Source organism: Drosophila virilis, unplaced genomic scaffold (genome assembly GCF_030788295.1).
Source record: "Drosophila virilis strain 15010-1051.87 unplaced genomic scaffold, Dvir_AGI_RSII-ME tig00001479, whole genome shotgun sequence".
Lineage (NCBI taxonomy): Eukaryota > Metazoa > Arthropoda > Insecta > Diptera > Drosophilidae > Drosophila > Drosophila virilis.
This window is the reverse complement of record NW_027212837.1, coordinates 21,580-45,853: the sequence shown is the minus strand read 5'-3', so window position 1 is coordinate 45,853 and position 24,274 is coordinate 21,580. Positions and strand designations below refer to the sequence as shown.

The 24,274-nt window shown below is 47.8% G+C and overlaps 2 non-coding genes across 2 annotated transcripts; both read right to left on the bottom strand.

The window, feature by feature from the left end:
- Positions 1 to 21,339: 21,339 nt before the first annotated feature.
- LOC116649929 (5.8S ribosomal RNA) lies at positions 21,340 to 21,518 on the bottom strand. Its single transcript, XR_004302880.1, has one exon. It is a non-coding gene; the product is annotated as a 5.8S ribosomal RNA (ribosomal RNA).
- A 535-nt stretch (positions 21,519 to 22,053) lies between these two features.
- Positions 22,054 to 24,035, bottom strand: LOC116649934 (small subunit ribosomal RNA). The gene has a single exon (XR_004302882.1). It is a non-coding gene; the product is annotated as a small subunit ribosomal RNA (ribosomal RNA).
- Positions 24,036 to 24,274: the final 239 nt, after the last annotated feature.

Here is a 24,274-nt window from a genome sequence, read left to right as displayed (position 1 = left end):
ATATAAATAGCACGCACACACACACACACACGTAGAATCTGGCGGTTTCACACACACATACGAACGCCTGTTGCTCCCGCAGCAACGACGTAAACAAAGCAATAAAACTTTATTGCTGATAAGCGCACAAAATGTAAACAAGATACCGTTGCTTGAAAGCACCGTTATCTTTAAATTGTTTGCGAGGCGAGCGATGAAATAAACACGTCTGTTCCCAACGACTGTCTGAAACGAACTGAGTAGATAGGGACATGAAAGTCAGTGGGCTTAACGTGAGCACCTGCCGCGATGGCTTAATCTCACGGTTCCTAGTATAGGAGTAATTCAAGCGTCAATCACCGCCCCTTGGAACATCAATACCGCAGGTACCAATTAAAGACACGACTGTTTGGTTGTGACTTCTACCTTGGTTTGGCACGAGGACCACCCAAGCCTCTTCCGTAATCTGGGTCACGGAACCCGGTTGTATGACGCAACTCCACGTCGAGCAATGCTCTACCCGCATTTGGGTGTTAAACCACAACCACCACGATACTCCCCGAAGGGCCGCACCAACTAACCAGGACGGAACAAGTTCCGTGGGCTCCTGGTTACCCGTGGTACCAGATTAAAAGCCTCTGGTCAGGCCTCGTACCAGAAGGGCACTTCCAATTTAAACTCCAAAACAGTTAACGGTTGGTAGCCCCAACACAACACAATGTTCAACAAAAATTACCATTCAGACACACCCCCACATTCGTACCACCACATTCCCACATATACCATCCATCATCATTCATACAATTCCTTCCTGCAATTGCAAACGTCGCCTGGAAAATGCAGCTCTAGCAAACTCACTCATTCTTCTAACCCTATCACTAGTGGAGAGTGATTGACTTACGTCAAACCCGCCACTAACCTCACTTATACCCATCCCCCTCAGATCTCGAAGATCTACATACCTTGTGCACTCACAGAGAACATGCTCCCATGTCTCAGCAGCCGAGCCACAACGGCATTCTGGACTGTCATAAAGGTTCCTCGAATGCAGGAATGCATTGAGGGAACCGTGACCAGTCAACAGGAATCCAAGACTCAGGCCGAACCCAAAGTGTGGTCGGCTGCCGGCAAATGTAACCTCCCGTATAAACCGATGAGTGACACGCCCATTCACGCTAGTGTCCCATCTGACTTGCCAGTCAGACAAAACACACTCTTTCACCAATCTCTTGCATCCACTAAGCCCTAAACTCTCCACATCCCTACCCGCTAGCCAATAATTCTGCAGCAATGGCAGCCGCCTCTTGATCCTGTACATCAAGGCTCGACGCCTGACCTCCAAATCAAGAGGGGCTACTCCTAACAGTACCTGCATTGCCTCCGTAGAGACAGTGCGGCACACAGGCAAACAACCTAACAGAAGCACTCTCTGGCAAGCCAGCACTTTCTTTCTGCCGACCACAGTCGTGACCGCCTTGCACCATACAGACGATCCATATGCTGCACATGCAACAAACAGACCCTCATAGATGGTGCGGACAGCACGTCTGCTTAGGCCCCAGTCAGACCTCAAAATACGACGCACTTGCCCCACCAAACCAAGTAGCCGGGCCTTGAGACCAGCGATATGAGGAGTGAAACACATCCTCTCGCCGAAGGTTATGCCGAGGTATTTCACCTCAGACGCATACCTCACATTCACTCCATTCAGTCTGACAATGGGTGGCCGACTAGTTGCCAATCTGCCCTTGAGCAGCATTGACACTGTCTTGTCCATTGCAAGACTGACCCCAACACTTTCACCCCACTCATACACAGTGCGCAAGCACATACCCGCATTCGTCTCGATCTCAAGACGCGACCGACCCTCAATCAAGATAAGCAGATCGTCCACATACGCACAACATTTACACATCTGCTCAAGCTGCACCAGCAAGGGGTCCATCATGAGGTTCCAAATGAATGGGCCACAGATAGATCCCTGCGGGCAGCCACGAACAACATTTACGCTCACACATTCACACCGCCCTACAGCACACGCACGTCTGCCAGAGAAATAGCTCTTCCAGAGAGCTAATTCTCGGCACCCGCATTCATCCAACCTTCTCAAAACACACTCAAAACACATCCCCCTCAGATCTCGAAAATCTGCATACCTTGTGCACTCACAGAGAACATGCTCCCATGTCTCAGCAGCCGAGCCACAACGGTATTCTGGACTGTCATCAAGGTTCCTCGAATGCAGGAATGCATTGAGGGAACCGTGACCAGTCAACAGGAATCCAAGACTCGGGCCGAACCCAAAGTCTGGTCGGCTGCCGGCAAATGTAACCTCCCGTATAAACCGATGAGTGACACGCCCATTCACGCTAGTGTCCCATCTGACTTGCCAGTCAGACAAAACACACTCTTTCACCAATCTCTTGCATTCACTAAGCCCTAAACTCTCCACATCCCTACCCGCTAGCCAATCATTCTGCAGCAATGGCAGCCGCCTCTTGATCCTGTACATTAAGGCTCGACGCCTGATCTCCAAGTCAAGAGGGGCTACTCCTAACAGTACCTGCATTGCCTCCGTAGAGACAGTGCGGCACACAGGCAAACAACCTAACAGAAGCACTCTCTGGCAAGCCAGCACTTTCTTTCTGCCGACCACAGTCGTGACCGCCTTGCACCATACAGACGATCCATATGCTGCACATGCAACAAACAGACCCTCATAGATGGTGCGGACAGCACGTCTGCTTAGGCCCCAGTCAGACCTCAAAATACGACGCACTTGCCCCACCAAACCAAGTAGCCGGGCCTTGAGACCAGCGATATGAGGAGTGAAACACATCCTCTCGCCGAAGGTTATGCCGAGGTATTTCACCTCAGACGCATACCTCACATTCACTCCATTCAGTCTGACAATGGGTGGCCGACTAGTTGCCAATCTGCCCTTGAGCAGCATTGACACTGTCTTGTCCATTGCAAGACTGACCCCAACACTTTCACCCCACTCATACACAGTGCGCAAGCACATACCCGCATTCGTCTCGATCTCAAGACGCGACCGACCCTCAATCAAGATAAGCAGATCGTCCACATACGCACAACATTTACACATCTGCTCAAGCTGCACCAGCAAGGGGTCCATCATGAGGTTCCAAATGAATGGGCCACAGATAGATCCCTGCGGGCAGCCACGAACAACATTTACGCTCACACATTCACACCGCCCTACAGCACACGCACGTCTGCCAGAGAAATAGCTCTTCCAGAGAGCTAATTCTCGGCACCCGCATTCATCCAACCTTCTCAAAACACTCGCCCAACTCAGGTAGTCGAAAGCACCTTTAAAATCAACAAAGATGCCCAAGACATACGTGGAGCTGCTAGCCTCAACAGAGTCACTAACATACCTCCACGCATCCTCAACACATCTGCCCTCCCTAAAACCAAATTGCCTGTCAGACATTTGGTCACTCATTCTCTCCTGAAGCCTTTCTACCATAATCCTTTCCAGAACTTTTTCAAGAACCGGAAGAAGACTGATGCCCCGAAAAGATCTAGGATTGCTCCTGATCCTGTCAGGCGACTTCAGGAGCACTATCACTCTCGCACACTTCCATTCACTGGGGAAATAACCCTCATTCAGACACTTCGCATACATCGCATTCATATACTCTGGAATTGACTTCCAGACACTTTTACACATTTCTCCAGTGAATCCATCCATACCAGGTGACTTCCTCGACTTTAACCTCGAGAAAGCCACCTCCAACTCACTATCCAGAAGCGGATCAACAGGCCTAACCACACTAGGTGGTGAGTCCTGATGATCCGCTCTGGGGAAGAATTCATTCAACAAGACATTCATGCAATCCCTCCATGCCGTTAACTGAACGTTACCAACACGGAGGCTACTTACATCCGTTTCCCTGCCTCTACCTCGAACTATTTTATAAACACGACCCCAGGGGTCATCCTTATTGCGCTCCAGGAAAGAGCGCCATTCATCTTCTTTCACCTTTACAAGCATTTGCTTGTACTCATTCATACACCGACTATATTCAATCCTGAGTTGGGCTGCACCATCCGCATTGGTAGCTCCGGCCCTTTGGAATCGCTTCCGCAGAGACCGGACCATCCGCCGCTTGGTGCTTAACTGATTCGTCCACCACTTCACATGCTTAAGGTTGACCTTACGGTACCTCTCAAACATGCGATCATTCGCACCAGTTATCCACCCATTCACACTTACGACCTGCTCATCCACATTCAAATCATTAAATGCATTAAGCGGAACTTGCGTTGCCGCCTCCTGCACAATGAGCCCATGAAGGGACCAATTCACACTACAAGTGCGCCAGCGATTACCCCCAACACTTTCGTTCCTCGTAATAGTGTGTGTGACAACAATCTCAATCGGATTGTGGTCACTCACACCAAGCCCACCTAGTACACACCAATGAAAAGCATACATACTCATTGCCACCGCATTCACTAGAGTAACATCAATGTCACTCTGACCCACCGGACCCGCAAACGTATACCACTCACTGGGTTCGTTAACGACCCGAACATCCTGGGACACGGCGCACTCGGCTAGCATCTCACCCCGTGTGTGGTTCGAATACCCAGACGAATGTCTGGATACCTTGCTGAACCACATGGGGGATGATGCATTCGCATCGGATGACTGGTTCGGATGACTGGTACGCTACTAACCAGTAGTAGCACCTCATCCAAGTAAGCAATGTATGGTTCGAGGGGATCCCCGAACTTACAATACATGCTCACTACAAAAATCCTGCCAAAACTGCCGCTTAGGCTCACACACACCCCCCAGTCAGTTGAACTCACCAAAGTGCATTCAATACTGACATCATTCACAATGACAGCGGAGTTAGCCCTGCTGTCAGGGAATACTCGCATACATGCGGGCAATCCCCTTACGCAACCACCGGTCGCGTAGGGTTCCTGCAGCAGGGCAACGACGCTGCCCCTTTCACACATCATAGCCCCCACATCACACATAGCTCCATACGACCTTTGACAATTCAGCTGAAGAAATCTGCTAGACATTTTAATGTCTAGCATTCGCCCGCACAACAATCGCCCCGAATATGGGACAGGTTAGAGACATCATCAGATGTCCCGACGGCTTCCCCTTAAAGGAACAATTGCCGCAATTCAGTGCATTGCTGCACTGAGCCACGCGGTGACCCATCTGGCTGCAGCGACGGCAAACGTCCTCTTTGGCTCTGCACTCCGCCACCTTATGGTCGAAGCCAAGGCAGCGGTAGCATCCCGGTACCAGGTCAAAACTTCTCACTCTAAACGAAAACCATTTTATGTAGCAGCGTCCGATTTCTAAAAGGGACTGCATGGCCACCACAGCAACCTCGAGGACGATATTAACTGCTACATTACCTCCCGCCGCCCATGGCTTACTTGTCATCCGGACACCTTTCTTAAAGGCTTCAAGTGACATTTTGTCCTTTAAGTTCATCTCGTAAAGGTCACCCATGAACTCGTCAGGGGTGATCTGCGAGTGAACGCCCTGAACCACAACTTTCGGCCCTAATTTATCATTCACACACACTTCCAATCCCACCTCGTTGAACTTTGTGTTCTCCACAATTTTCTCACGCTCGGCGACCGATGGAGTCCGAATTAAGGCACCTCCATCCCTTAGAGGTTTCACCTCATGTATTCGCACACCAAGAGAGGGACCTACCTCCTTCACCACCTGCTCAACCACGTCCTTAGCGGTTTTGCCAGCAGCCTTGCTGCGCACAACCAAGGACCATGTCTCAACTGGCCGGGGCATCTCCGGGGTAGACGGCACTGCCGACCTGGGACCCCCTCTGGCGGCGTTCACCGACGAAGCCCGCGCTTGGCCGGCTGGAACATGCAACTCATGCGAAACGCCTGCACCCCCGCAAACGGCCTCCAAGCGCCCCTGCAGCCGCTCATTCTGCGCCACAAGCGCGAACGAGAGCTGCTCATACTGCCCTGTATAATCAACTAACTTGCAAATGAGCGACCCCGTGGCTCTCTCCTTGAGTGCAAGCTGCAATAAAGCTCCCGTTATCCCCTTCATCTGATCGACAGCTGTTCCTTTCCGCTTCCTCAAAGCCGCCGCACTTGTCGACGGCCCCTCCACGGCAGGTTCAGACACATTCAAAACGCTCACGGCATGAGGAACGGCAAAAACCCGTTCCTCCACACTTGCACCCGCTGCTCCGGGCGAGCCATCTGCGGCTCCCGCGGGAACAGCGCTCCCCTCACGCGCACCAACTGAGCTGACAGCGCTTTCCGAAATTGCCTTCCTCAGGCGCTGCTTGCTCCTCCGCCTTACCTCGCTGTTCGATGACGACTCCGACAAGGTCACCTCATCTTCCGACGTCATCCTACAATTTTCAAAAGTCCCCTTCTCAGCGGGCTTCTTTCTGCGTGGCGGCATCGCCCGCAGGTGTGCACTTATCTATTTAATATATAAATAGCACGCACACACACACACACACGTAGAAGCTGGCGGTTTCACACACACGCACGAACGCCTGTTGCTCACGCAGCAACGACGCAAACAAAGCAATAAAACTTTATTGCTGATAAGCGCACAAAATGTAAACAAGATTGCTTGAAAGCACCGTTATCTTTAAATTGTTTGCGAAGCGAGCGTTGAAATAAACACGTCTGTTCCCAACGACTGTCTGAAACGAACTGAGTAGATAGGGACATGAAAGTCAGTGGGCTTAACGTGAGCACCTGCCGCGATGGCTTAATCTCACTGTTCCTAGTATAGGTTTAGTTCAAGCGTCAATCACCGCCCCCTTGGAACATCAATTCCGCAGGTACCAATTAAAGACACGACTGTTTGGTTGTGACTTCTACCTTGGTTTGGCACGAGGACTACCTAATCCTCTTCCGTAATCTGGGTCACGGAACCCGGTTGTATGACGCAACTCCACGTCGAGCGATGCATTTGGGTGTTAAACCACAACCACCACGATACTCCCCGAAGGGCCGCACCAACTAACCAGGAAGGAACAAGTTCCGTGGGCTCCTGGCTACCCGTGGTACCAGATTAAAAGCCTCTGGTCAGACCTCGTACCAGAAGGGCACTTCCAATTTAAACTCCAAAACAGTTAAGGGTAGGTAGCCCCGACACAACACAATTTTCAACAAAAATTACCATTCAGACACACCCCCACATTCGTACCCCCACATTCCCACATCTACCATCCATCATCATTCATACAATTCCTTCCTGCAATTGCAAACGTCGCCTGGAAAATGCAGCTCTAGCAAACTCACTCATTCTTCTAACCCTATCACTAGTGGAGAGTGATTGACTTACGTCAAACCCGCCACTAACCTCACTTATACCCATCCCCCTCAGATCTCGAAGATCTGCATACCTTGTGCACTCACAGAGAACATGCTCCCATGGGAACCGGGACCAGTCAACAGGAATCCAAGACTCAGGCCGAACCCAAAGTCTGGTCGGCTGCCGGCAAATGTAACCTCCCGTATAAACCGATGAGTGACACGCCCATTCACGCTAGTGTCCCATCTGACTTGCCAGTCAGACAAAACACACTCTTTCACCAATCTCTTGCATTCACTTAGCCCTAAGTCACTAAGCCGCCTCTTGATCCTGTACATCAAGGCTCGACGCCTGATCTCCAAGTCAAGAGGGGCTACTCCTAACAGTACCTGCATTGCCTCCGTAGAGACAGTGTGGCACACAGGCGAACAACCTAACAGAAGCACTCTCTGGCAAGCCAGCACTTTCTTTCTGCCGACCTCAGTCGTGACCGCCTTGCACCATACAGACGATCCATATGCTGCACATGCAACAAACAGACCCTCATAGATGGTGCGGACAGCACGTCTGCTTAGGCCCCAGTCAGACCTCAAAATACGACGCACTTGCCCCACCAAACCAAGTAGCCGGGCCTTGAGACCAGCGATATGAGGGGTGAAACACATCCTCTCGCCGAATGTTATGCCGAGGTATTTCACCTCAGACGCATACCTCACATTCACTCCATTCAGTCTGGCAATGGGTGGCCGACTAGCTGCCAATCTGCCCTTGAGCAGCATTGACACTGTCTTGTCCATTGCAAGACTGACCCCAACACTTTCACCCCACTCATACACAGTGCGCAAGCACATACCCGCATTCGTCTCGATCTCAAGACGCGACCGACCCTCAATCAAGATGAGCAGATCGTCCGCATACGCACAACATTTACACATCTGCTCAAGCTGCACCAGCAAGGGGTCCATCATGAGGTTCCAAATGAATGGGCCACAGATAGATCCCTGCGGACAGCCACGAACCACATTTACGCTCACACATTCACACCGCGCTACAGCACACGCAAGTCTGCCAGAGAAATAGCTCTTCCAGAGAGCTAATTCTCGGCACCCGCATTCATCCAACCTTCTCAAAACACTCGCCCAACTCAGGTAGTCGAAAGCACCTTTAAAATCAACAAAGATGCCCAAGACATACGTGGAGCTGCTAGCCTCAACAGAGTCACTAACATACCTCCACGCATCCTCAACACATCTGCCCTGCCTAAAACCAAATTGCCTGTCAGACATTTGGTCACTCATTCTCTCCTGAAGCCTTTCTACCATAATCCTTTCCAGAACTTTTCCAAGAACCGGAAGAAGACTGATGCCCCGAAAAGATCTAGGATTGCTCCTGATCCTGTCAGGCGACTTCAGGAACACTATCACTCTCGCACACTTCCATTCACTGGGGAAATAACCCTCATTCAGACACTTCGCATACATCGCATTCATATACTCTGGAATTGACTTCCAGACACTTTTACACATTTCTCCAGTGAATCCATCCATACCAGGGGACTTCCTCGACTTTAACCTCGAGAAAGCCACCTCCAACTCACTATCCAGAAGCGGATCAACAGGCCTAACCACACTAGGTGGTGAGTCCTGATGATCCGCTCTGGGGAAGAATTCATTCAACAAGACATTCATGCAATCCCTCCATGCCGTTAACTGAACGTTACCAACACGGAGGCTTTTTACATCCGTTTCCCTGCCTCTACCTCGAACTATTTTATAAACACGACCCCAGGGGTTATCCTTATTGCGCTCCAGGAAAGAGCGCCATTCATCTTCTTTCACCTTTACAAGCATTTGCTTGTACTCATTCATACACCGACTATATTCAATCCTGAGTTGGGCTGCACCATCCGCATTGGTAGCTCTGGCGCTTTGGAATCGCTTCCGCAGAGACCGGACCATCCCCCGCTTGGTGCTTAACTGATTCGTCCACCACTTCACATGCTTAAGGTTTGCCTCTCAAACATGCGATCATTCGCACCAGTTATCCACCCATTCACACATACGACCTGCTCATCCACATTCAAATCATTAAATGCATTAAGCGGAACTTGCGTTGCCGCCTCCTGCACAATGAGCCCATGAAGGGACCAATTCACACTACAAGTGCGCCAGCGATTACCCCCAACACTTTCGTTCCTCGTAATAGTGTGTGTGACAACAATCTCAATCGGATTGTGGTCACTCACACCAAGCCCACCTAGTACACACCAATGAAAAGCATACATACTCATTGCCACCGCATTCACTAGAGTAACATCAATGTCACTCTGACCCACCGGACCCGCAAACGTATACCACTCACTGGGTTCGTTAACGACCCGAACATCCTGGGACACGGCCCACTCGGCTAGCATCTCACCCCGTGTGTGGTTCGAATACCCAGACGAATGTCTGGATACCTTGCTGAACCACATGGGGGATGATGCATTCGCATCAAGACCAAGGATGACTGGTACGCTACTAACCAGTAGTAGCACCTCTTCCAAGTAAGCATTTTAATGTCTAGCATTCGCCCGCGCAAAAATCGCCCCGTAAATGGGACAGGCTAGAGACATCATCAGATGTCCCGACGGCTTCCCCTTAAAGGAGCAATTGCGGCAATTCAGTGCATTGCTGCACTGAGCCACGCGGTGACCCATCTGGCCGCAGCGACGGCAAACGTCCTCTTTGGCTCTGCACTCCGCTACCTTATGTTCGAAGCCAAGGCAGCGGTAGCATCCCGGTACCAGGTCAAAACTTCTCACTCTAAACGAAAACCATTTTATGTAGCAGCGTCCGATTTCTAAAAGGGACTGCATGGCCACTACAGCACCCTCGAGGACGATATTAACTGCTACATTACCTCCCGCCGCCCATGGCTTACTTGTCTTCCAGACACCTTTCTTAAAGGCTTCAAGTGACATTTTGTCCTTTAAGTTCATCTCGTAAAGGTCACCCATGAACTCGTCAGGGGTGATCTGCGAGTGAACGCTCTGAACCACAACTTTCGGCCCTAATTTATCCCACCTCGTTGAACTTTGTGTTCTCCACAATTTTCTCACGCTCGGCGACCGATGGAGTCCGAACTAACGCACCTCCAATTCTTAGAGGTTTCACCTCATGTATCCGCACACCAAGAGCGGGACCTACCTCCTTCACCACCTGCTCAACCACGTCCTTAGCGGTTTTGCCAGCAGCCTTGCTGCGCACAACCAAGGACCAGGTCTCAACTGGCCGAGGCATCTCCGGGGTAGACGACACTGCCGACCTGGGACCCCCTCTGGCGGCGTTCACCGACGAAGCCCGCGCTTGGCCGGCTGGAACATGCAACTCATGCGAAACGCCTGCACCCCCGCAAACGGCCTCCAAGCGGCCCTGCAGCCGCTCATTCTGCGCCACAAGCGCGAACAGGAGCTGCTCATACTGCCCTGTATAATCAACGAACTTGCAAATGAGCGACCCCGTGGCTCTCTCCTTGAGTGCAAGCTGCAATAAAGCTCCCGTTATCGCCTTCATCTGCTCGACAGCTGTTCCTTTTCGCTTCCTCAAAGCCGCCGCACTTGTCGACGGCCCCTCCACGGCAGGTTTAGACACATTCAAAACGCTCACGGCATGAGGAACGGCAAAAACCCGCTCCTCCACACTTGCACCCTCTGCTCCGGGCGAGCTATCTGCGGCTCCCGCGGGAACAGCGCTCCCCTCACGCGCACCAACTGAGCTGACAGCGCTTTCCGAAGTTGCCTTCCTCAGGCGCTGCTTGCTCCTCCGCCTTACCTCGCTGTTCGATGACGACTCCGACAAGGTCACCTCATCTTCCGACGTCATCCTACAATTTTCAAAAGTCCCCTTCTCAGCGGGCTTCTTTTTGCGTGGCGGCATCGCCCGCAGGTGTGCGCTTATCTATATAATATTTAAATAGCTCGCACCCACACACACACACGTAGAAGCTGGCGGTTTCACACACACACACGAACGCCTGTTGCTCACGCAGCAACGACGTAAACAAAGCAATAAAACTTTATTGCTGATAAGCGCACAACATGTAAACAAGATACCGTTGCTTGAAAGCACCGTTATCTTTAAATTGTTTGCGAAGCGAGCGATGAAATAAACACGTCTGTTCCCAACGACTGTCTGAAACGAACTGAGTAGATAGGGACATGAAAGTCAGTGGGCTTAACGTGAGCACCTGCCGCGATGGCTTAATCTCACGGTTCCTAGTATAGGATTAATTCAAGCGTCAATCACCGCCCCCTTGGAACATCAAATCCGCAGGTAGCAATTAAAGACACGATTGTGACTTCTACCTTGGTTTGGCACGAGGACTACCTAAGCCTCTTCCGTAATCTGTGTCACGGAACCCGGTTGTATGACGCAACTCCACGTCGAGCGATGCTCTACCCGCATTTGGGTGTTAAACCACAACCACCACGATACTCCCCGAAGGGCCGCACCAACTAACCAGGACGGAACAAGTTCCGTGGGCTTCTGGTTACCCGTGGTACCAGATTAAAAGCATCTGGTCAGGCCTCGTACCAGAAGGGCACTTCCAATTTAATCTCCAAAACAGTTAAGGGTTAGTAGCCCCAACACAACACAATGTTCAACAAAAATTACCATTCAGACACACCCCCACGTTCGTACCCCCACATTAGAACATCTACCATCCATCATCATTCATACAATTCCTTCCTGCAATTGCAAACGTCGCCTGGAAAATGCAGCTCTAGCAAACTCACTCATTCTTCTAACCCTATCACTAGTGGAGAGTGATTGACTTACGTCAAACCCGCCACTAACCTCACTTATACCCATCCCCCTCAGATCTCGAAGATCTGCATACCTTGTGCACTCACAGAGAACATGCTCCCATGTCTCAGCAGCCGAGCCACAACGGCATCCTGGACTGTCATAAACCGTGACCAGTCAACAGGAATCCAAGACTCAGGCCGAGCCCAAAGTCTGGTCGGCTGCCGGCAAATGTAACCTCCCGTATAAACCGATGAGTGACACGCCCATTCACGCTAGTGTCCCATCTGACTTGCCAGTCAGACAAAACACAGTCTTTCACCAATCTCTTGCATTCACTAAGCCCTAAACTCTCCACATCCCTACCCGCTAGCCAATCATTCTGCAGCAATGGCAGCCGCCTCTTGATCCTGTACATCAAGGCTCGACGCCTGATCTCCAAGTCAAGAGGGGCTACTCCTAACAGTACCTGCATTGCCTCCGTAGAGACAGTGCGGCACACAGGCAAACAACCTAACAGAAGCACTCTCTGGCAAGCCAGCACTTTCTTTCTGCCGACCACAGTCGTGACCGCCTTGCACCATACAGACGATCCATATGCTGCTCATGCAACAAACAGACCCTCACAGATGGTGCGGACAGCACGTCTGCTTAGGCCCCAGTCAGACCTCAAAATACGACGCACTTGCCCCACCAAACCAAGTAGCCGGGCCTTGAGACCAGCGAAATGAGGAGTGAAACACATCCTCTCGCCGAAGGTTATGCCGAGGTATTTCACCTCATATACTCTGGAATTGACTTCCAGACACTTTTACACATTTCTCCAGTGAATCCATCCATACCAGGGGACTTGCTCGACTTTAACCTCGAGAAAGCCACCTCCAACTCACTATCCAGAAGCGGATCAACAGGCCTAACCACACTAGGTGGTGAGTCCTGATGATCCGCTCTGGGGAAGAATTCATTCAACAAGACATTCATGCAATCCCTCCATGCCGTTAACTGAACGTTACGGAGGCTACTTACATCCGTTTCCCTGCCTCTACCTCGAACTATTTTATAAGCACGACCCCAGGGGTCATCCTTATTGCGCTCCAGGAAAGAGCACCATTCATCTTCTTTCACCTTTACAAGCATTTGCTTGTACTCATTCATACACCGACTATATTCAATCCTGAGTTGGGCTGCACCATCCGCATTGGTAGCTCTGGCCCTTTGGAATCGCTTCCGCAGAGACCGGACCATCCGCCGCTTGGTGCTTAACTGATTCGTCCACCACTTCACATGCTTAAGGTTGACCTTACGGTGCCTCTCAAACATGCGATCATTCGCACCAGTTATCCACCCATTCACACATACGACCTGCTCATCCACATTCAAATCATTAAATGCATTAAGCGGAACTTGCGTTGCCGCCTCCTGCACAATAAGCCCATGAAGGGACCAATTCACACTACAAGTGCGCCAGCGATTACCCCCAACACTTTCGTTCCTCGTAATAGTGTGTGTGACAACAATCTCAATCGGATTGTGGTCACTCACACCAAGCCCACCTAGTACACACCAATGAAAAGCATACATACTCATTGCCACCGCATTCACTAGAGTAACATCAATGTAACTCTGACCCACCGGACCCGCAAACGTATACCACTCACTGGGTTCGTTAACGACCCGAACATCCTGGGACACGGCCCACTCGGCTAGCATCTCACCCCGTGTGTGGTTCGAATACCCAGACGAATGTCTGGATACCTTGCTGAACCACATGGGGGATGATGCATTCGCATCAAGACCAAGGATGACTGGTACGCTACTAACCAGTAGTAGCACCTCATCCAAGTAAGCAATGTATGGTTCGAGGGGATCCCCGAACTTACAATTCATGCTCACTACAAAAATCCTGCCAAAACTGCCGCTTAGGCTCACACACACCCCCCAGTCAGTTGAACTCACCAAAGTGCATTCAATACTGACATCATTCACAATGACAGCGGAGCTAGCCCTGCTGTCAGGGAATACTCACATACATGCGGGCAATCCCCTTACGCAACCTCCGGTCGCGTAGGGTTCCTGCAGCAGGGCAACGACGCTGCCCCTTTCACACATCATAGCCCCATATCACACATAGCTGCATACGACCTTTGACAATTCAGCTGAAGAAATCTGCTAGACATTTTAATGTCTAGCATTCGCCCGCGCAACAATCGCCCCGTATATGGGACAGGTCAGATGTCCCGACGGCTTCCCCTTAAAGGAGCAATTGCGGCAATTCAGTGCATTGCTGCACTGAGCCACGCGGTGACCCATCTGGCCGCAGCGACGGCAAACGTCCTCTTTGGCTCTGCACTCCGCTACCTTATGGTCGAAGCCAAGGCAGCGGTAGCATCCCGGTACCAGGTCAAAACTTCTCACTCTAAACGAAAACCATTTTATGTAGCAGCGTCCGATTTCTAACAGAGACTGCATGGCCACCACAGCACCCTCGAGGACGATATTAATTGCTACATTACCTCCCGCCGCCCATGGCTTACTTGTCATCCGGACACCTTTCTTAAAGGCTTCAAGTGACATTTTGTCCTTTAAGTTCATCTCGTAAAGGTCACCCATGAACTCGTCAGGGGTGATCTGCGAGTGAACGCCCTGAACCACAACTTTCGGCCCTAATTTATCATTCACACACACTTCCAATCCCACCTCGTTGAACTCTGTGTTCCCCACAATTTTCTCACGCTCGGCGACCGATGGAGTCCGAATTAAGGCACCTCCATCCCTTAGAGGTTTCACCTCATGTATCCGCACACCAAGAGAGGGACCTACCTCCTTCACCACCTGCTCAACCACGTCCGTAGCGGTTTTGCCAGCAGCCTTGCTGCGCACAACCAAGGACCAGGTCTCAACTGGCCGAGGCATCTCCGGGGTAGACGGCACTGCCGACCTGGGACCCCCTCTGGCGGCGTTCACCGACGGAGCCCGCGCTTGGCCGGCTGGAACATGCAACTCATGCGAAACGCCTGCACCCCCGCAAACGGCCTCCAAGCGCCCCTGCAGCCGCTCATTCTGCGCCACAAGCGCGAACAGGAGCTGCTCATACTACCCTGTATGATCATCTAACTTGCAAATGAGCGACCCCGTGGCTCTCTCCTTGAGTGCAAGCTGCAATTAAGCTCCCGTTATCCCCTTCATCTGCACGACAGCTGTTCCTTTCCGCTTCCTCAAAGCCGCCGCACTTGTCGACGGCCCCTCCACGGCAGGTTCAGACACAATCAAAACGCTCACGGCATGAGGAACGGCAAAAACCCGCTCCTCCACACTTGCACCCGCTGCTCCAGGCGGGCCATCTGCGGCTCCCGCGGGAACAGCGCTTCCCTCAAGCGCACCAACTGAGCTGACAGCGCTTTCCGAAGTTGCCTTCCTCAGGCGCTGCTTGCTCCTCCGCCTTACCTCGCTGTTCGATGACGACTCCGACAAGGTCACCTCATCTTCCGACGTCATCCTACAATTTTCAAAAGCCCCCTTCTCAGCGGGCTTCTTTTTGCGTGGCGGCATTGTCCGCAGGTGTGCGCTTATCTATTTAATATATAAATAGCACGCACCGTTGTCTTTAAATTGTTTGCGAAGCGAGCGATGAAATAAACACGTCTGTTCCCAACGACTGTCTGAAACGAACTGAGTAGATAGGGACATGAAAGTCAGTGGGCTTAACGTGAGCACCTGCCGCGATGGCTTAATCTCACGGTTCCTAGTATAGGATTAATTCAAGCGTCAATCACCGCCCCCTTGGAACATCAATTCCGCAGGTACCAATTAAAGACACGACTGTTTGGTTGTGACTTCTACCTTGGTTTGGCACGAGGACTACCTAAGCCTCTTCCGTAATCTGGGTCACGGAACCCGGTTGTATGACGCAACTCCACGTCGAGCGATGCTCTACCCGCATTTGGGTGTTAAACCACAACCACCACGATACTCCCCGAAAGGCCGAACCAACTAACCAGGACGGAACAAGTTCCGTGGGCTCCTGGTTACCCGTGGTACCAGATTAAAAGCCTCTGGTCAGGCCTCGTACCAGAAGGGCACTTCCAATTTAAACTCCAAAACAGTTAAGGGTTGGTAGCCCCAACACAACACAATGTTCAACAAAAATTACCATTCAGACACACCCCCACATTCGTACCCCCACATTCCCACATCTACCATCCATCATCATTCATACAATTCCTTCCTGCAATTGCAAATGTCGCCTGGAAAATGCAGCTCCAGCAAACTCACTCATTCTTCTAACCCTATCACTAGTGGAGAGTGATTGACTTACGTCAAACCCGCCACTAACCTCACTTATACCCATCCCCCTCAGATCTCGAAGGTCTGCATACCTTGTGCACTCACAGAGAACATGCTCCCATGTCTCAGCAGCCGAGCCACAACGGCATTCTGGACTGTCATAAACCGTGACCAGTCAACAGGAATCCAAGACTCAGGCCGAGCCCAAAGTCTGGTCGGCTGCCGGCAAATGTAACCTCCCGTATAAACCGATGAGTGACACGCCCATTCACGCTAGTGTCCCATCTGACTTGCCAGTCAGACAAAACACACCCATTCACCAATCTCTTGCGTTCACTAAGCCCTTAACTCTCCACATCCCTACCCGCCAGCCAATCATTCTGCAGCAATGGCAGCCGCCTCTTGATCCTGTACATCAAGGCTCGACGCCTGATCTCCAAGTCAAGAGGGGCTACTCCTAACAGTACCTGCATTGCCTCCGTAGAGACAGTGCGGCACACAGGCAGACAACCTAACAGAAGCACTCTCTGGCAAGCCAGCACTTTCTTTCTGCCGACCACAGTCGTGACCGCCTTGCACCATACAAACGATCCATATGCTGCACATGCAACAAACAGACCCTCATAGATGGTGCGGATAGCACGTCTGCTTAGGCCCCAGTCAGACCTCAAAATACCACGCACTTGCCCCACCAAACCAAGTAGCCGGGCCTTGAGACCAGCGATATGAGGAGTGAAACACATCCTCTCGCCGAAGGTTATGCCGAGGTATTTCACCTCAGACGCATACCTCACATTCACTCCATTCAGTCAGACAATGGGTGGCCCGACTAGCTGCCAATCTGCCCTTGAGCAGCATTGACACTGTCTTGTCCATTGCAAGACTGACCCCAACACTTTCACCCCACACATACACAGTGCGCAAGCACATACCCGCATTCGTCTCGATCTCAAGACGCGACCGACCCTCAATCAAGATAAGCAGATCGTCCGCTTACGCACAACATTTACACATCTGCTCAAGCTGCACCAGCAAGGGGTCCATCATGAGGTTCCAAATGAATGGGCCACAGATAGATCCCTGCGGACAGCCACGAACCACATTTACGCTCACACATTCACACCGCCCTACAGCACACGCACGTCTGCCAGAGAAATAGCTCTTCCAGAGAGCTAATTCTCGGCACCCGCATTCATCCAACCTTCTCAAAACACTCGCCCAACTCAGGTAGTCGAAAGCACCTTTAAAATCAACAAAGATGCCCAAGACATACGTGGAGCTGCTAGCCTCAACAGAGTCACTAACATACCTCCACGCATCCTCAACACATTTGCCCTGCCTAAAACCAAATTGCCTGTCAGACATTTGGTCAATAATTCTCTCCTGAAGCCTTTCTACCATAATCCTTTCCAGAACTTTTCCAAGAACCGGAAGAAGACTGATGCCCCGAAAAGATCTAGGATTGCTCCTGATCCTGTCAGGCGACTTCAGGAGCACTATCACTCTCGCACACTTCCATTCACTGGGGAAATAACCCTCATTCAGACACTTCGCATACATCGCATTCATATACTCTGCAATTGACTTCCAGACACTTTTACACATTTCTCCAGTGAATCCATCCATACCAAGTGACTTCCTCGACTTTAACCTCGAGAAAGCCACCTCCAACTCACTATCCAGAAGCGGATCAACAGGCCTAACCACACTAGGTGGTGAGTCCTGATGATCCGCTCTGGGGAAGAATTCATTCAACAAGACATTAATGCAATCCCTCCATGCCGTTAACTGAACGTTACCAACACGGAGGCTACTTACATCTGTTTCCCTGCCTCTACCTCGAACTATTTTATAAGCACGACTCCAGGGGTCATCCTTAATGCGCTCCAGGAAAGAGCGCCATTCATCTTCTCTCACCTTTACAAGCATTTGCTTGTACTCATTCATACACCGACTATATTCAATCCTGAGTTGGGCTGCACCATCCGTATTGGTAGCTCTGGCCCTTTGGAATCGCTTCCGCAGAGACCGGACCATCCGCCGCTTGGTGCTTAACTGATTCGTCCACCACTTCAAACATGCGATCATTCGCACCAGTTATCCACCCATTCACACATACGACCTGCTCATCCACATTCAAATCATTAAATGCATTCAGCGGAACTTGCGTTGCCGCCTCCTGCACAATGAGCCCATGAAGAGACCAATTCACACTACAAGTGCGCCAGCGATTACCCCCAACACTTTCGTTCCTCGTAATAGTGTGTGTGACAACAATCTCAATCGGATTGTGGTCACTCACACCAAGCCCACCTAGTACACACCAATGAAAAGCATACATACTCATTGCCACCGCATTTACTAGAGTAACATCAATGTCACTCTGACCCACCGGACCCGCAAACGTCCTACATTATTCTATCGACTAGAGACTCTTCACCTTGGAGACCAGCTGCGGATATTGGTACGGCCTGTTGAGAAGTTTGCGTGTCCCCACCATAAATTTTCAAGGTCCGAGGAGAAAATATCGACACAACAGTATATGTCATGGTCTTCTAGCCCATGTACCATATCTCTCTGCGAAAGACTTCCATGGTAGTACGGCTATAAAACAGAAAAGAAAACTCTTCCGATACCTCTCGACGGCTTCTTTATGGTCGTTCCTGTTGCCAGGATGAGCACGAGGCCCATATTTAATAACAAACGGATACTCAACAGGTTACGGAATTGGAACCGTATTCCCTTTCGTTCAAAATTATTCAAGTGTATAAAAATCGGTTAGATGACAAAAATATTTAGATTTTTCTTTACTTGAAAATTTTCGGCTTTCGCCTTGAACTTAGGACCGACTAACTCGTGATCAACCACCGTTCACACGAAACCCTTCTCCACTTCAGTCCTCCAAGGTCTCATTCGATTATTTGCTACTACCACCAAGATCTGTACCAATAGCGGCTCCATGCAGGCTTACGCCAAACACTTCTATGCACACCATTGTACCTTCCTACTCACTTAAGTTTCAAAATTTATATTACAAGTAATATAAACCATCTACTTTAGCGGTAATGTATAGGTATACAACTTAAGCGCCATCTATTTTAAGGGCTAGCTGCTTCGGCAGGTGAGTTGTTACACACTCCTTAGCGGATTTCGACTTCCATGATCACCGTTCTGCTGTTTTAAGCAACCAACGCCTTTCATGGTTTCTGTATGAGTTGTTAATTTGGGCACCGTAACATTACGTTTGGTTCATCCCACAGCGCCAGTTCTGCTTACCAAATGTGGCCCACTGGGCACATTATATCATAACCTTAAACTTCATATCAAGAAAGTTAAGGTTCTTACCCATTTAAAGTTTGAGAATAGGTTAAGATCGTTTCGACCCTAAGGCCTCTAATCATTCGCTTTACCAGATAAGATTATTTTATACAACAGTTAAATGCACCAGCTATCCTGAGGGAAACTTCGGAAGGAACCAGCTACTAGATGGTTCGATTGGTCTTTCGCCCCTATACTCAATTCTGACAATCGATTTGCACGTCAGAACTGTTTCGGTCTTCCATCAGGGTTTCCCCTGACTTCAACCTGATCAAGTATAGTTCACCATCTTTCGGGTCACAGCATATATGCTCAAGGTACGTTCCAGTTAGAGGTATAAATAATATAAATATTATTATACATAACTATATAGAGCGCCCGGGATTGCGTTAATTAACTATAAATAGTTAAAAAACTAATCCCATTAATAGTCAAGTTAATTACGGTTTACGGTTTATATCCCAATAACTTGCACATATGTTAGACTCCTTGGTCCGTGTTTCAAGACGGGTCCCGAAGGTATCCTGAATCTTTCGCATTGTTAATCATACAAATGCATATAATAAACACAAATATCAATGATAATTATGCCATTATATAATTCCGAAAAATTAACGCACTGTAATCATATAAATCTATCAGCACTTTATCAAATTTATATCTTTTATTTTATGTTAAAATGCCAAGCATATAATTCAAATAAGCAATCAGACATAATTTTATGATAAATATTTATGCTAATAGATTACAATGTCCTTATATGGAAAAAATGCACACTATTATTATAATATTGTTTAAAATATTACAATTCTAATGATGAATTTTCCATAACGGATATTCAGGTTCATCGGGCTTAACCTCTAAGTAGTTTCACGTACTATTTAACTCTCTATTCAGAGTTCTTTTCAACTTTCCCTCACGGTACTTGTTTACTATCGGTCTCATGGTTATATTTAGTTTTAGATGGAGTTTACCACCCACTTAGTGCTGCACTATCAAGCAACACGACTCTTTGGAAACACCATCTAGTAATCATTAACGTTATACGGGCCTGGCACCCTCTATGGGTAAATGGCCTCATTTAAGAAGGACTTAAATCGTTAACTTCTCATACTAGAATGTTGATGTTCCGTACACTGCATCTCACATTTGCCATATAGACAAAGTGACTTAGTGCTGAACTGATTTCTTTTCGCTCGCCGCTACTAAGAAAATCCTTGTTAGTTTCTTTTCCTCCCCTAATTAATATGCTTAAATTCAGGGGGTAGTCCCATATGAGTTGAGGTTGTATAAAACAATGTTAATTGAACATTATTTATTGTTCAATATAATGGATAATACTTTTGTTCTGAAGTTCCATAAGTTTTACAACAATTCTTTTATCACACATCATTAATAAGAGGCAATTCTAGATTAAGGAAAAATATATTTTTCTTTTATGCTAGACATTCCTCAGTATTATTTGATTTGAAAAAAGAAAATATAATTCTTCAGTTTTCTCATACAAAATATACAATGAGTAGTACATCCATATATATATTAATATTATGAATAATTTATGCATATCAGGGACACACATAATCTATCCAATAATATACCATATGCTTAAAACTTCGAAAAATTTTAAACAACTTAGTTAGCAAAGTCTTACAACCCTCAACCATATGTAGTCCAAGCAGCACTATAAAATTAATTAAAGTACAAAACAGCATGGACTGCGATATGCGTTCAAAATGTCGATGTTCATGTGTCCTGCAGTTCACACGATGACGCACAGTTTGCTGCGTTCTTCATCGACCCATGAGCCGAGTGATCCACCGCTTAGAGTGATAATTTATATTGGTTTATTTCATTACGTCACAAATGTTTTTATTGAAAGAAATTAAAAATACACCATTTTACTGGCATATATCAATTCCTTCAATAAAATTGTTTATACCTAAATTGTGTTGCGAAATGTCTTAGTTTTACATATACTTTAAAAATATGGTATGAATAAAATTTTTATATAGATAGAAGAATTAAATATTTTTATAGAAATATGCAAAGCATTAACCTGAAAACAGGTACAACACATAAAATTTAGGTTGTTGCGTTTATATAATGTATGCGCATATAATAATGAACAATACATCTGTGCAACGCATGTATATTATGGTACATATACACGCAAGTTTTTCATCATTAAAACGCATAAACACAGACAAATCCCAAATTGAAAATGACTGATATTATATAAATATATATTAATTGGGAATAAGTATGTGTATATGTTTTTAAATGATTATTCATTTATATTCAGAAAAATTTTATATATTTCTATATATAAAATTGTTTTTATTAACGGAAATGAACATTATACAATAATGATCCTTCCGCAGGTTCACCTACGGAAACCTTGTTACGACTTTTACTTCCTCTAAATAATCAAGTTCGGTCAACTTTTGCGAAACAACCGCAACACACAAGGCGTCACAGTGATCACGTCCGGAGACCTCACTAAATAATTCAATCGGTAGTAGCGACGGGCGGTGTGTACAAAGGGCAGGGACGTAATCAATGCGAGTTAATGACTCACACTTACTGGGAATTCCAAGTTCATGTGAACAGTTTCAGTTCACAATCCCAAGCATGAAAGTGGTTCAGCGGTTTACCCGGACCTCTCGGTCTAGGAAATACACGTTGATACTTTCATTGTAGCGCGCGTGCAGCCCAGGACATCTAAGGGCATCACAGACCTGTTATTGCTCAATCTCATTATTGCTAGACGCAATTTGTCCATTTAAGAAGCTAGTGTCCTTATAATGGGACAAACCAACAGGTACGGCTCCACTTATATAAACACATTCAAACACAATAAACATTTTACTGCCACTACGAATGAAGGCTATATAAGCTTCAACACCATAATCCTGAAGATATCTATTTAATATATTTGAGTTTCGTTCGTTATCGGAATTAAGCAGACAAATCACTCAACGAACTAAGAACGGCCATGCACCACCACCCATAGATTCGAGAAAGAGCTATCAATCTGTCACACACTTATGTTCGGACCTGGTAAGTTTTCCCGTGTTGAGTCAAATTAAGCCGCAGGCTCCACTCCTGGTGGTGCCCTTCCGTCAATTCCTTTAAGTTTCAGCTTTGCAACCATACTTCCCCCGGAGCCCAAAAGCTTTGGTTTCCCGGGAAGCGACTGAGAGAGCCATAAAAGTAGCTACACCCAATTGCTAGCTGGCATCGTTTATGGTCAAAACTAGGGCGGTATCTGATCGCCTTCGAACCTCTAACTTTCGTTCTTGATTAATGAAAACATCTTTGGCAAATGCTTTCGCTTAAGTTAGTCTTACGACGGTCCAAGAGTTTCACCTCTCGCGTCGTAATACTAATGCTTCTATTAATCATTACCTCTTGATCTGAAAACCAATGAAAGCAGAACAGAAGTCTTATTTCATTATCCCATGCACAGAATATTCAGACATTTGAAGCCTGCTTTAAGCACTCTAATTTGTTCAAAGTAATTGTACCGGCCCACAATAACACTCGATGAAGAGCACTAATGCAGGGTTTTAAATAGGAGGAATATATATAAAAATACAAGTATTTAATTAAATATAAGAACTCCACCGGTAATACGCTTACATACATAAAGGTATAGTACTAACTACAATTGTAAGTTGTACTACCCGTATGAAGCACAAGTTCAACTACGAACGTTTTAACCGCAACAACTTTAATATACGCTATTGGAGCTGGAATTACCGCGGCTGCTGGCACCAGACTTGCCCTCCAATAGGTCCTTGTTAAAGGATTTAAAGTGTACTCATTCCAATTACAGGGCCTCGGATATGAGTCCTGTATTGTTATTTTTCGTCACTACCTCCCCGAGCTGGGAGTGGGTAATTTACGCGCCTGCTGCCTTCCTTAGATGTGGTAGCCGTTTCTCAGGCTCCCTCTCCGGAATCGAACCCTGATTCCCCGTTACCCGTTGCAACCATGGTAGTCCTAGATAGTACCATCAAAAGTTGATAGGGCAGACATTTGAAAGATCTGTCGTCGGTACAAGACCATACGATCTGCATGTTATCTAGAGTTCAACCAATAAAACGATCTTGCGATCGCTTGGTTTTAGCCTAATAAAAGCACACGTTCCAAAAGGTCCGTGTTTTAATTGCATGTATTAGCTCTAGAATTACCACAGTTATCCAAGTAACTGTTAACGATCTAAGGAACCATAACTGATATAATGAGCCTTCTGCGGTTTCACTGTTAATTCGTGTGTACTTAGACATGCATGGCTTAATCTTTGAGACAAGCATATAACTACTGGCAGGATCAACCAGAATAATGTTTTTATAATTTGTATGTACAAAAAAAACATACATATTTACAAAATGTATTTACATTGGAACTTAATATATTTTTGAATAAAAAATATACTATAGATATTAATGTTAAATATAAACGAATATGGCCATTGTTACATAGCATTTCATGTTCGTTGATTTACGTTTCACATTTTTTAAGATTCACCACATATTATATCTATATGAAAATACATACAATTCGTTCAAAAATATCTTTA